Source organism: Oncorhynchus nerka, linkage group LG4 (genome assembly GCF_034236695.1).
Source record: "Oncorhynchus nerka isolate Pitt River linkage group LG4, Oner_Uvic_2.0, whole genome shotgun sequence".
Classification (NCBI taxonomy): domain Eukaryota; kingdom Metazoa; phylum Chordata; class Actinopteri; order Salmoniformes; family Salmonidae; genus Oncorhynchus; species Oncorhynchus nerka.
In genome coordinates, this window is record NC_088399.1 from 45,453,390 (window position 1) to 45,468,919 (window position 15,530).

Genomic DNA, 15,530 nt, shown 5'->3' on the forward strand with positions numbered 1-15,530 from the left:
TGCATCAATGCTAACCAGTACTTTACAAAATGTACAGTACCAGTCAAAAGTTTGGACACACTCATTCCAGGGTTTTTCTTTATTTTAATATTTACTACATTGTAGAATATTAGTGAAGACATTACAACTATGAAATGACACATATGGAATCATGTAGTAACCAAAAAAGTGTTAAACATCTAAATATATTTTAAATTTGAGATTCTTAAAAGTAGCCACCCTTTTTAAAAAAAACTTTTTTTTTTACCCCCTTTTCTTCCCAATTTCGTGGTATCCAATTGTTAGTAGTTACTATCTTGTCTCATCGCTACAACTCCCGTACGGCTCGGGAGAGACGAAGGTCGAAAGCCATGCGTCCTCCGAAACACAACCCAACCAAGCCGCACTGCTTCTTAACACAGCGTGCATCCAACCCGGAAGCCAGCCGCACCAATGTGTCGGAGGAAACACCGTGCACCTGGCGACCTGGTTAGCGTACATTGCGCCCGGCCCGCCACAGGAGTCGCTAGTGCGTGATGAGACAAGGATATCCCTACCGGCCAAACCCTCTCTAACCCGGACGATGCCAATTGTGCGTCGCCCCACGGACCTCCAGGTCGCGGCCGGCTGCGACAGAGCCTGGGCGCGAACCCAGAGTCTCTGGTGGCACAGCTATAATGTAGCCACACTTTGCCTTAATGACAGCTGTGAACACTCTTGGCAATCTCTCAACCAGCTTCATGAGGTAGTCACCTGGAATGCATTTAAATGAACAGGTGTGCCTAGTTAAAAGTTAATTTGTGGAATTTATTTCCTTCTTAATGCGTTTGAGCCAATCAGTTGTGTTGTGACAAGGTAGGGGTGGAATACAGAAGATAGCCCTATTTGATAAAAGACCAAGTCCATATTATGGAAAGAACAGCTCAAATAAGCAAAGAGAAATGACAGTCCATCATTTATTTAGGACATGAAGGGCAATCAATCCGGAAAATATCAAGAACTTTGAATGTTTCTTCAAGTGCAGTCGCAAAAATCATCAAGCGCTATGATGGCCATCAGCAAAGTGGAGGTGTTGTTTCCTACCTTCACCACCTGGAGGGGACAATTCAGGAAGTCCAGGACCCAGTTGCACAGGGGGCCCTGGGTTGAGACCCAGGGCCCCAAACTTAATGATGAGCTTGAGGGCACTATGGTGTTGAATGCTGAGCTATAGTCAATGAACAGCATTCTTACATAGGTATTCTTCTTGTCCAGATGGGATAGGGCAGTGTGCAGTGCGATGGCGATTGCATCATCTGTGGATCTATTGGGGCGGTAAGCAAGTTGAAGTGGGTCTATGGTGGCATGTAAGGTAGAGGTGATATGATCCTTGACCAGCCTCTCAAAACACTTCATGATGACAGAAGTGAGTGCTATGGGGCGAAAGTCATTTAGTTTAGTTACCTTTGCTTTCTTGGGTACACAAACAATGGTGGAAGCAAGTGGGGACAGCAGACTGGGATAGGGAAAGATTTAATATGTCCGTAAACACTCCAGTCGGCTGGTCTGTGCATGCTCTGAGGATGTGGCTAGGGATGCTGTCTGGGCCGGCAGCCTTGCGAAGGTTAACACGCTTTAATGTCTTACTCACGTTGGCCACGGAGGAGAGCCCACAGTCCTTGGTTGCGGGCTGCGTCGGTGGCACTGTGTTATCCTCAAAGTGGACGAAGAAGTTGTTTAGCTTGTCCGGGGTCCACGACGTGACTGGTTTTCCCTTTGTAGTCCGTGATTGTCTGTAGACCCTTCCACATGTCTGAGCCGTTGAATTGCGACTCCACTTTGTCTCTGTACTGACGTTTTGCCTGTTTGATTGCCTTACGGAGGGAATAACTACACTGTTTATCGGTCATATTCCCAGTCACCTTGCCATGGTTAAATGCAGTGGTTATTCTCAGAGGCTACCCGGAACATATCCCAGTTCGCGTGATCAATACAATCTTGAAGCATGGATTCCGATTGGTCAGACCAGCGTTGAACAGGCCTTAGCACGGGTACTTCCTATTTTCAGGTCTCTCCAGAGATGCTCGATCGGGTTCAAGTCCGGGCTCTGGCTGGGCCACTCAAAGACATTCAGAGACTTGTCCTGAAGCCACTCCTGCGTTGTCTTGGCTGCGTGCTTAAGGTTGTTGTCCTGTTGGAAGGTGAACTTTCACCACAGTTTGGGGTCCTGAGCGCTCTGGAGCACGTTTTCATCAAGGATCTCTCGGGACTTTGCTCCATTCATCTTTGTCTCGATCCTGACCAGTCTCCCAGTCCTTGCTGCTGAAAAATATCCCCACAGCATGATGCTGACACCACCATGCTTCACCGTAGGAAGGGTGCCAGGTTTCCTCTAGATGTGACAATTGGTATTCAGACTAAAGAGGTCAAGCCTGGTTTCATCAGACCAGAGAGTCCTTTAGGTTCCTTTTGGCAAACTCCAAGTGGGCTGTCATGTGCCTTTTACTGAGGAGTGTCTTCCGTCTGGCCACTCTACCACAAAGGCCTGATTGGTGGAGTGCTGCAGAGATGGTTGTCCTTCTGGAAGGTTCTCCCATCTCCACAGAGGAACTCTGGAGCGCTGTCAGAGTGACAATCAGGTTCTTGGTCACCTCCCTGAGCAAGGCCCTTCTCCCCCGATTGCCCTGTTTGGCCGGGTGGCAAGCTATAGGAAGAGTCTCCAAACTTCTTCCATTTAAGAATGATGGGGGCCACTGTGTTCTTGGGGACCTTCAATTATGTAGAAATGTTTTGGTACCCTTCCCCAGATCTGTGCCTCGACAAAATCCTGTCTCAGAGCTTTACGGACAATTCCTTAGACCTCATGGCTTATTATTTGCTCTGACATGCACCGTCAACTGTGGGACCTTATATAGACAGGTGTGTGCCTAGAATTTACCACAGGTGGACTCCAATCAAGCTGAAGAAACATCTCAAGGATGATCAATGGAAACAGGAGGCACCTGAGCTCAATTTCAAGTCTCATATCAAAGGGTCTGAATACTTATGTAAATAAGGTATTTCTGTTTTTATTTTTAATACATTTTCAAAAAATGTCTCACTTTGTCATTATGGGGTATTGTGTTTAGATTGATCATGTGTTTAATCCATTTTAGAAAAAGGCTGTAACGTAACAAAATGTGGAAAAGGGGTCTGAATACTTTCCAAATGCACTGTATGTGGAGGCAGTGAAAATAGCAGAAGGAGTGAGTAGAGAGGAGATGGTAGTGGATGCCATGCAGGAGAAGGATCCTGACCCATTAATAGTGAAGAAGGTGGACTTTGTTGCGTTTATAGCGCAAGTCGTAAATTGCACTAGTCAAACTAATAAAAGATCAAAAGATCTGAATAGTACGGTTTGTTACTTTTATTTGAAATTCAAGGTAGTAAGTAGTGTGAATTTGGTTAGTGTTCTTGTTTTTGGTAATTAGTATGAATTTGTTCATCCAAAACATATTTTGTTTTTCTGGGTATTTTTTACTACCCCGTTCAATACATAATACTCTCCATTACTCTGTTTTTGTATCGGTATTAGCACAGTATACATGATCCCAAATCTAGCTCCAAGACGTCGGAAATTTGGAAACACTCAAAAGTAGATTGTGCTGATTTACTGGCACATTAAACCACGTTGCGTGCCGTAGTTTAAAGAACTCTGTGGGTAGTGCTAAAAACAATGACAATGATATCAGAATTCTTCTATCTTACAGTAATGCACCTTCACCATTATCATTACTGTTTAAAAAATAATAAATAAACCGGTGTGCGTGTGCTTGTTTATGTAATCTGATAAATATTGTGGCGTAACAGCAAGCAGGTCAGCTACCAGGAGGAGACTCGTCTACATCACGAGGCGATGGCTCCCTCTGCTGAACTTGCCAGGTCTCGACGGCTCCCGGGCCAGGACTATTTGAGGCTGATTGTGGTTGGTGAGTAATCAAGGGGCTGATTTCTCACCAGCTGGACGAGTCCCATAAAGTTGCCAGAAGGGCAGCACACCGGTAAGGGACTGGGGGAAGAGAGGTTACTCCTGTTAAGTCGTGCTCAGTCCCAGGGATAACGAAGGGAGCTCAGTTTTGTTCCCCACAGGATACAGCAAAACCCGGAGCCCAGAAGACGGTATCCCGGAGAGGGTCTCCTCCAGGAGACCTATTATTTTCATTTTGTTTGTTATTTAAATAAACATCCTTGAATACGAGCTAATCCAACTCTGTCCGTGTCTGATCTGTGTAAACGTCTTGACCAAACCCCTTGGTCTGCCACAATATGCATTTTAAATTTAGAATCCAACTTCTGTATAATCCAAACTATGGCTAAAGCCCACTTTGTTCGTGCCGGGGAAATGAAATGTACATTTATTTGTATATTTCTCCAGTGCCCTTAAAAAAATAGCTATATATATATTTTTTTATATATTCCATCCCCCCCCTTAAAACCTGTTAAGGATAGGGCTGACTACTGCCCCCTTTGGAGGAATTGCGTGCCCATAGTAAACAGAAAAAAAATCTGTCCAAAATTGCTAATATATGCATATAATAATAATTATTGAATAGAAAACACTCTAAAGCTTCTAAAACCGTTCAAATTATGTCTGTATGTAAAGCAGAACTCTCAGGGCAGCCATTCTCCCAAATTCTCTCTTGTCATCAGAAAAGTTGGCCCAACTTTGATGTCATCGCCCCCACCCTTCCCAAGGAGCTACAGACCTGGGAACAGTTTGTATGTCTTCAGCGCGATGTCTGCTTTCAATGGGGCTTGCCATTGTGAGAATCGCGCGCCCACGAGACTTTTGGCGGGCTGAAACCTTCGGGTCACGCGAAAAAACAAGTACTTTCATGTGCGAGGACGCTCCAGAGCTCTCTTTCTTCCAGGATTGACCAAACGATGTCGGTGTTTCTGTTCGTGCTAAGGATTGTTTTCCACGTTTATAACATGCTAAAGCTTGATTCTGCACTTAGTTTGACCAGTTTAGTCGACATATAATATGTAATTTTGAAGTTTTGGTGCGCATCCACTAGAATTTTGGCTGCATTTCGACCGGAATTTGTCGCGTTTGATAACCTAAAGACACAGACTTCAAAACCAAACGATGTTTTTGGTAAGTATAACTCCTTCCAGGTCTTCTGATGGAAGAACATCAAAGGTAAGGGAATATTTATGTGGTAAATTTGGGTTTCTGTGGACTCCAAGATAGAGGAGACATAATGCTAATTTCTGAGCGCCGTCTCATATTATAGCCTAGTGAACGAATTCTGTAACGTTAAAAATAAATGTAACACAGCGGTTGCATTAAGAAGAAGTGTATCTTTCTATCTATGTGTAGAACATGTATATTTAGTTAAAGTTTATGATGTGTATTGCTTGTTATCTGACGTTCTCTGACGGAGCTATCATCATTTCTCCGGACATTTGAGTATCATTTTTTTTAACATGGCATCATTGTAAACAGAGATTTATAGATATAAATTGCATATTATTGAAAAAAAACATAAATGTACTGTGTAACATGTTATATTACTGTCATCTGATGAAGATTTTCAGAAGGTTAGTGAATTATTTTTCTTTTAATCCTGCGTTTGTTGATTGCATATTTTGTTCAACTTGGCTATTCAAATTAGCTGTGTCTTTGGTGGTGGTTTGACATAAATATGTGCTATGTTTTCGCCGTAAAACATTTTAGAAATCTGACTTGCTGGGTAGATGAACAAGGTGTTTATCTTTCATTTGAGCTATTGGACTTGTTAATGTGTGGAGGTTAAATATTTCTAAGAATATTTTTGCGTTCCATTGCGCCACGTTCCAGCTGAACGTGGGAGGGTTCGTTCCCAAATGGGTACCATAACCCCCTTCTGGTTAACAATTTTAATCTGTTTATGTGTACCTTTTCCAGGTCCAGCCATAGTCTCCACTATTTTTTATTTTTTTAAACCTTTATTTAACTAGTCCAATGCTCTAACCACTGGGCTACCTGTCACTCCATTGTACACCAAGGGACTTTTATCAGGGCCCCATGGAAGTCCAAAGTAATAGATAAAGAGTGTCTTTGACCTGACATGATATAAAGAGGTATGGGATTTATTTCATACTCCTGTCCAGAGGCTGTCAACCTGCTAGTCTCTGAGTCACCACTTTGTGGTACATGATGAAGAGAAGCAAGATGACAACGCAGTCGTCTAAGAAGCTTTGCAGGCCGAACAGGGCCTTAAGCAAGAAGTCCAGCGAAGAGGCCAGGTAGACCAGACACAAATATGGGTACAGGACATCCAGTGGTTGGCCCCCCATGGAGAACATCTCCCCGAAGGCGTGGCACAGCAGCGTGGGGATGTCCCGCAGTCGATCCACGAGAGATCTGGGCTGGCCTGAGAACCACCGATTATAGTCGTTGAGATCCTGCAAGATGAGTATCAGCTCAGCCTGCCTATCCTGAACCTGCTGCAGTGAGGCGTGGTCTTGGAAGAGCAGGAAAAGCAATGAGTTTCCTGCTCTGACTGAATCTAAGGGCCACATTATATACTGAATCAAGTGCTCTCAGGGTAGTGGTTGAGGCCTGCATATATATATAACATAACTAAAATCTAAAACTGCTAGTAATGTACATCATACCAGCTCCTTCCTGGCCTCCAGAGAAAAACAAGCCTTATGCCGGTAATAAAAACCTATTCTCAGCTTGAGCTTCCTTATCAAGTTCTCCACATGCACAGTGAAACCCAAATATTTGTAAACTTTGACTTGATCTATAGTATGTCCAGCCAATGTAGCAATGATATGATGAGTAACATGCCTGGCATTTGAAAAGATCATGCATTTTGTTTTACCCGAATTCAGAACCAGATTTAAATTATACAGATTCTATTGTATGATGTTAACTGCTCTTTGGGTATTTTCAAAAGCTAAAGATAAACTACTACCAATTGAATGAAGAATAGTATCATCTGCATAAAAAGGAACATCCGCTGCTTCAATATGATCCCCAATGTTGTTGATATACAAAATGAACAACAGTGGGCCCAAAATAGAAACTTGTGGAACACCTGAGCACAACTCTTTGTACTCAGATTTACAACAATCTGCTATTACACATTGTGTACAATTTGATAGGTAATTTATAAACCAATTTAGACCATGACCAGAAAATTCCACAACATTTTAACCTTTGCACTAACACAGCATGGTTCACGGTGTCAAATGCCTTCGACAAATCAATAAAGACAGACATACACAGTGGATGTCACAGTGGATGTCATTTAAAACCTTCAATGATGCTGAAACAATGCTGTGGCCAGACCTAAAACCTGATTGCATTCCATTTAAGATGTTGTTTTCTTGGAGGTAGGCCTTCAGCTTCCTACTAAACTAAGGACTCCAGTACCTAAAATAGTACAGACAATTTTGATATGGGTCGATAGTTGTCAAGTAGTAGTCCACATCCCTACATTGGTTTTCATCTATTACACCCATTCATATCCTGTACTACATATCCATTGGTATTATGATAGTGTGGGTGAGATAGAGAGATTGTAAATCAAAGAACCGTCCACAGTCATGCAAAAATGGGCTGCAGATTCCTGGATGGGGGTTGTCCGAGTAGAATCCCTTTAGGTGCCCGTTATCCCAGGGGGGAGACAAAATAAGCACCAGTTTAATGAATGTAAGTCTTTCCGCTTCAGTTTAATAACATTGAGCCTAATAGAGATTTATCAATTTATCAATTGAATGTAATATTTTGTATGTAATATTATTTAAATCTTGTGTTGAAACTGTGCAGGTTAGAAGACAGCAGCTTCCCCCCTGATCCATTTCTGGGTTGATAAGTAAAGGAGAATAATGAACAACATTACATTTCATAATGGTGGGAGTAAGTTTGCAAGACAAATATAACCATTTCCATGCCAGTGGTGGTGGTGTAACAAACCACCAAAATAACACCCTTGTAGTACATAGGCTACAACAATGCATTCAAATCAAATCAAATGTATTTATATAGCCCTTCTTACATCAGCTGATATCTCAAAGTGTTGTACAAAAACCCAGCCTAAAACCCCAAACAGCAAGCAAGGCAGGTGTAGAAGCACGGTGGCTAGGAAAAACTCCCTAGAAAGGCCAAAGCCTAGGAAGAAACCTAGAGAGGAATCAGGCTATGAGGGATGGCCAGTCCTCTTCTGGCTGTGCCGGGTGGAGATTATAACAGAACATGGCCAAGATGTTCAAATGTTCCTAAATGACCAGCATGGTCAAATAAAAATAATCACAGTAGTTGTCGAGGGTGCAGCAAGTCAGCACCTCAGGAGTAAATGTCAGTTGGCTTTTCATAGCCGATCATTAAGAGTATCTCTACCGCTCCTGCTGTCTCTAGAGAGTTGAAAACAGCAGGTCTGGGACAGGAAGCACGTCCGGTGAACAGGTCAGGGTTCCATAGCCGCAGGCAGAACAGTTGAACCTGGAGCAGCAGCACGGCCAGGTGGACTGGGGACAGCAAGGAGTCATCATGCCAGGTAGTCCTGAGGCATGGTCCTAGGGCTCAGGTCCTCCTAGAGAGAGAAAGAAAGGGAGAAAGAGAGAATTAGAGAGAGCATACTTAAATTCACACAGGACACTGGATAAGATAGAAGTACTCCAGATATAACCAATTCTCTCTTCATACAGACTACTAGTAAAACAAATTATAGAAGAGGTATACATATTCATGTAACAAAAACCCATAGACTAGCTACCACAGGAGCTACAAATAGTTAGGACGAATTGGGCAGGCTAGTGCTGAGCTAGTTAGCGGTTAGTATTCGACAGTCAAATACAAACGTCATATAATATAACTTGTTAAAATACATATAATTGGTGTGTCTCATATGTACACATGAAATTACAAATAATATGAGCATGGGCTTTATAGAGTACCACAGTTTGAGTCATAATACCCATAAAACCTAGCGGTCAAACAGGGTATTGGTTCCAATAGTTTTTCCACCATTCATTTTTCCCATAGGGGATTTTAGAAACACTTAAAATAAGGGCTGTGTTTTGTTTCAGCTTACGATTGCGTGACATTTGACAACCGTGTAAATCTCTCTAGGTCAAGGTGACTTTTATCAATATAATTTGCCTGTATTTACCCCTCAAAAATGAAATGGTAATTAGCTGCTAATGTGGCTATCATAAATAACTACAAATGCCATGGATGATCTGGACGAGACTCGAGGCAACGGTAAGAATCTCTGGGTTAACTATCTAATGTTAGCTAAACATAGTAATTCATAAATTGTCAAAATTTGTTTAAATGGGCAATTCTGTGAACTGTCTTTTGCAAGTTTTAAAATGATGCAATACCTGTTAGGTGTCAGCTAGAGATGACGTGCAGGAGCTTGCAGGGATTTGTAGTTTTGCATGGTCTACTTTGATCCTAATTAACATTTTCAAATCTGAGAGTGAGTGGAGCCAAATATATTGATAAAAGTCACTTTGTCCGAGAGAGATTTACATGGTTATCAAAACCTCACGCCGGGGTAAAGCCTACATGAAACACATCCCTTATTTTAAGTGTTTCTAAAATCCCCTATGGGAAAAACGATTGGAACAATTTCCCTGTTTGACCTGTTTTTTTGCTGGAGTCAGGTAGTAGATGTGCTTAGCACAAAGACTTTCAAAGTCTCTGAAACAGATATGGCGTTTTTTTTCTTCTTTGAGTTTTATTGGCAGACTACAATTAATAAGGTGTATTTACGCCACCTACTGTACAGGGTACTTTGCGGGACTAAAATGAGAAGAAAGAAGGGCCGTTGTCACATTCAGACCCTTTTTGCCAGGCAAGCAGAAGGGTGCAGTGGAGAATTTGATGTGATGGCAAAGACCAGTCTAGTTAAACCTTTTTCTTTTATCACTTGCTCCACCTCGTTCTCCACCCATGTGATCGTTTTAGATTGCAGAGATGTCAGAAGGACCATTGGGGGTCCATTAAGTCTCATCTTCTTTCTCTGTACTTTTCTCCTGTCATCCCTCTCTCTCGCCGACTCCCTCTCTCTCGCCGACTCTCTCTCTCGCCGACTCTCTCTCTCGCCGACTCTCTCTCTCTCGCCGACTCTCTCTCTCTCACCGACTCTCTCTCGTCAAGATCCTCTCTCTCGCCGACTCCCTCTCTCTCGCCGACTCCCTCTCGTAACTCCGATCCTTCCTCTCTTGGTGGTAATCCCTTTCTCCACATCTCTCTCGGTTGTCTCTCCTCCCTCTGCTCCCCCACTCAGTCTCTCAATTAAATTCCAAGGGGCTTTATTGGCATGGGAAACATGTTAACATACCTTAAGGGAACATTTTGACAGTTGCTGTATGGTTAGTGAGAAAGTCCATATTGCAAATGTACGGTCCCTTACTAGATGTCCGAAAACGTTTGTAAAATTTGCGGATGGCATCGGGCCGAGCGGCAGGGCCGGGCCAAGCGGCAGGACCGGACCTACCGGGAAGTCATCAAATGAACTTTGTCGGACATTCGGTTTCCGTTTTATAAAATAATCTAATTTTGGTCATTTTTCCGCTGTCCCGGAAAATCCCACAAGAGGGCATAAGCAATCATATTGCAATTGGACAAAACATCACGAATCTTATCTCCAAAACGGAAAATATTTCAAAGCCGGAACTTGGTGAGCGTAGGTTTGGCATAATGGGCAGTTGGCCCCGAACAAGATGGCGTCTAGGCCTCAACGGTTTTTGAGTTATGGCCATTTCTCTGGGATTAAAGGTCCAAAATGAAAATAGAGAAATTATTTTTCCACTTCACGTCAAAGTCAAGGAGTCTCCGGTGTCAATAAAAAAAGAACCAGCCATTTATCTATCGTCATTTAAGAGAAATCGTACAATGACAAATTGGTGATGTTCAAAGATAGTTTTTTTTTCAACAGTTACAAATCCAGTTGCAGGGTGTTCATACAAATCTTTTTAAAGTGTGCTGCGGAGCTCTGCGAGATTTCTGTGATTTTCTATGATTTTCTGAAATAACACAAACTCACTAAACCCTCCGTAAATAACTCAGTTCTTAACGTAAAGACTTAAAACTCAGGATTCTGTAAAGGCATACCCCAATCAGAATATGAGTTTATTTATAGCTTCCTGTGCCAACCGGAAGTGCCTTAAATGGTGTCACAGTGGCAGTTTCCAAGGGTTAAAAAGGTCAGATATTTTCAAAACTTCATATGTGTGATTAGGCAACCCCCATAAACTGTAAGTCAGTCATTTCTCCCAACAGATGTCAAAGAAAAGCTCTCTCTCACACACACAGACACACACACACAGCAAGGATGGAGTGACAAAGTGCGGTGCTTAAAGACACACAGAGCCTGCAATGGCATTTCCATATTCTCTAGGCCGTGCCGAGTTCAACGAGATGCCCCGCTTGACCGTAGCTCGCTCGGTCTAAGCGCAGCGACCATTAGAAAAGTAGGCCCAAAAGGAAGCCTACCCCACAACGTCATTTGCTTTTGGGTGACAGTGAGAGAACCGTTAGGGTGAGAAGCACAATTCGACCTCAGGTACGTTCCTAAGGTCCTCCCGATCTGTGCAAGCCTAACCTTGACCGTGTAGCATTAACCCTTAACAGTAAAACAGGGTTTTTTGATCTCACAGATTACAATGACATCTCTCCCCATAGGAATACATTGCCTGCTCCTCTAAATTCAACCTGAGGCCTATGTGAGTTATGAATGCCTTATGAACCTGTCTTCGATGACAGTCCATCAGGACACTATGAGGTCTACCTGTGTCGATTCTAAGCTTCCTGGACCAACCGGAAGTGGTTAAAATCACCCGAAAAGTGTATATCCATACCCTGCCTGCAGTTTGATAGACATAGTGCATTCAACCCTGTGTAAATCAGTCAGTTCTTAACGTAAAGACTCAAAACTCAGGATTCTGTAAAAGCATACCCCAATGAGGATATGTGTTGACTTATAGCTTCCTGTGCCAACCGGAAGTGCCATAATTGGTGTCTCAGGGGCTGTTTCGAAGGGTTAAAAAAGTCAGATCTGTCCAAAACTTCATATGTTTGATTAGGCAACCCCCATGAACTGCAAATCAGTCATTTTTCCCATAAAATTTCAAAGGAAAACTAAATCACACAGACACACAACTTGGAAGGAGGGACGTATTGGGATGCGTAGAGACAGACAATGCCTGCAATAGTTAGCTTTGTTCGAGCTAAAAAAGAACCGTCAGACCTAGAGTTCCGAAACTTTAGAAACCTGTTCTAGACCTCAGGTCGATCGTGCGTGGTGAGATCGGTGGCTCTAGAAGGTTCTCGGACCGAGAAACAGCCTCGTACATTTGCAATGACTTCAATTCATTTTGACCATTACGAATATGACGACATTTAGAAAAGTCTCAGAGACACAAGACTAGGTGCATTGAAACCGGCTCGGCCCATAGAGCCGGACCCCAACGTTTCTGTCCGATAGCTCATTCAAGGACCCCATAGCAAGGCATGGAAAAAAGTGGATTTTCAGCACCAATTAGGGTTTTACTCGGGCACCGAAGGACCTATCGAGCCGAAAATCGGGATTCGGGGTCGCCTCACATAGGCCTACACATAATGTCCGAACTGGACCCGCAGCTAGAACGTAACTATGTGTTTTATGTTTTTATAATGTTTTAAACTGAAGGCGCTATGAATTATGGGCCTGCTCTGACATATGTGATATTTGGCTTCTAAATGAGTTGGAAAAACTGGGTTTGGTGTCAATTGGTATCAGTTTGGTGTCAGAATGACATCTAATTGACTGATGGACACTGACTTGCTAGTTGACTTTTGTACATTTGCAATATGTTTAAACGGAGAGGGACCATCACCAAAATGGCATTCTGAAATCAACACAAAAAATGGCATCACCATAGTCTCCAGACTGTGCCGAGTTCAACGAGATGCCCCGCTTGACCGTAGCTCGCTCTGAGAGCAGCGAGCTTGAAAAAAAGAAGGCCCAAAATGAAGCCTGGCCCTCAATGTCATTTGCTTTTGGGTGACAGTGAGAGAACCGTTAGTGTGAGAAGCACAATTCGACCTCAGGTATGTTCCTAAGGTCCTCCCGATCCGTGCAAGCCTAACCTTGACCGTGTGGCATTAACCCTTAACAGTTAAAATAATTCCTACTTTATTGACTCTGTCAGGGTACTGACACAGAACCCCTCCACTGGTTTCTTGGGCTCAGTGCTAGTGAATGACACTCAACCTGTCTTCATCATAAGGGAGGTTTCTGAGTCAAAGGTGAACAAGGTGATTAGCTCACTAAAGAACTCTAAAGCCAAAGATGTGTTTGGGATGGACTCTACCTTTCTTAAAAACTACAAAGAGTCACTCATTGGCCCCATTACTAAGGTCACCAACACATCTATTGGTCTCGGTGTGTTTCCAAGGGTATGGAAGTCGGCCATAATAACAGCCATCTTTAAATCAGGCGACCCTGCTGACGTGAGTAACTACAGGCCCATTAGTATACTACCTGTGGTGTCAAAGGTTGTTGAAAAGTGTGTAGCAGAACAACTGATTGCCCACCTCAACAACAGCCCCTTCACATTACACTCCATGCAGTTTGGCTTCAGAGCGAAACACTCCACAGAAACGGCCAACTGCTTTCTTCTGGAAAATGTGAAGTCCAAGATGGACAAAGGGGGTGCTGTTGGGGCTGTGTTTCTGGACCTAAGGAAGGCTTTTGATACTGTTAACCATGAGATTCTCATCACTAAATTGTCCAAGTTCAACTTTTCCCCTGATGCCTTGAGATGGATGAAATCATACCTTGAAGGCAGAACTCAGTGTGTCAGAGTGAGCAATGAGCTGTCGCCCACTCGTAGCTATGATGTGGGCGTGCCCCAAGGGTCAATACTGGGGCCCCTCCTGTTCAGCCTGTACATTAATGATCTGCCTTCTGTCTGTACTGGGTCTGAAGTTCAAATGTATGCAGATGATACAGTGATATATGTGCATGCAAAGAGCAAACAACAAGCTGCACAAGAACTCACTACTGTAATGGTCCAGGTTACAAAGTGGCTCAGTGACTCGTGTTTGCATCTCAATGTGAAAAAAACTGTTTGCATGTTCTTCACAAAGAGGGCAACAGATGCTACTGAGCCAGATGTCTATGTGTCAGGGGTGAAGCTCCAGGTGGTATCCGATTTTAAGTACCTTGGCATCATACTTGATTCCAACCTCTCTTTTAAAAAGCATGTGAAAAAGGTAATTCAAATAACCAAATTCAACCTAGCTAATTTCCGATTTATACGAAATTGTTTGACTACAGAGGTAGCAAAACTGTACTTCAAATCTATGATACTCCCCCACTTAACATACTACTTGACTAGTTGGGCCCAAGCTTGCTGTACAACATTAAAACCTATTCAGTCTGTCTACAAACAGGCTCTCAAAGTGCTTGATAGGAAGCCCAATAGCCATCATCATTGTCACATCCTTAGAAAGCATGAGCTCTTGAGTTGGGAAAATCTTGTGCAATACACCGACGCATGTCTTGTATTCAAGATCCTTAATGGCCTGGCTCCCCCTCCACTCAATATTTTTGTTAAACAGAAAACCCAGACATATGGCAGCAGATCCACAAGGTCTGCCATGAGAGGTGACTGTATAGTTCCCCTAAGGAAAAGCACCTTTAGTAAATCTGCATTCTCTGTGAGAGCTTCCCATGTCTGGAATACACTGCCATCAGACACACATAACTGCACCACATATCACACTTTCACAAAATGCTTGAAGACATGGCTAAAGGTCAATCAGATTTGTGAACATGGTCCCTAGCTGTGTGTTGCCGCTTTCCATGTTGTCTGTTGTCTGTAGCTTGTGAGGTGTGGAAACACTTTGTTGCTTTTATGAATTTTATCTTGCTGCTTTTTGTTCTATGTTGCTCTGTCTGTATGCTACGTCTTGCTTGTCCTATGTTGCTCTGTCTGTATGCTATGTCTTGCTTGTCCTATGTTGCTATGTCTTGCTTGTTCTATGTTGCTATTGTCTATATTGTAATTGTTTTTAATAACCTGCCCAGGGACTGCGGTTGAAAATTAGCCAGCTGGCTAAAACCGGCACTTTTACTGAAACGTTGATTAATGTGCACTGTCCCTGTAAAAATAAACTCAAACTCAAAGGTGTTTACTTCAAACAGTTTGCTTTGACTTCTCTCCCCATAGGAGAGCATCTCTAAATTCAACCTGAAGCCTATGTGGGTTATGAATGCCTTATGAACCTGTCTTCTATGACAGTCCATCAGACCACTATGAGGTCTACCTGTGTCAATTCTAAGCTTCCTGAAGCAACCGGAAGTGGTTAAAATCACCCTAAAAGTGTTTTGAAAAACATAACCTGTCATTATGAAAATCACTGTATTCAAACCTGTGTAGATCAGTCAATTCTTAACTTAAAGACTTAAAACTCAGGATTCTGTAAGTGGCTATCTCAATCAAGACATGTGTTTACTTATAGCTTCCTGTGCCAACCGGAAGTGCCTTTAATTGGGTCACACTGTCTGTTAAGAAAGGGTTAAAAAAGTATTTCCAAAACT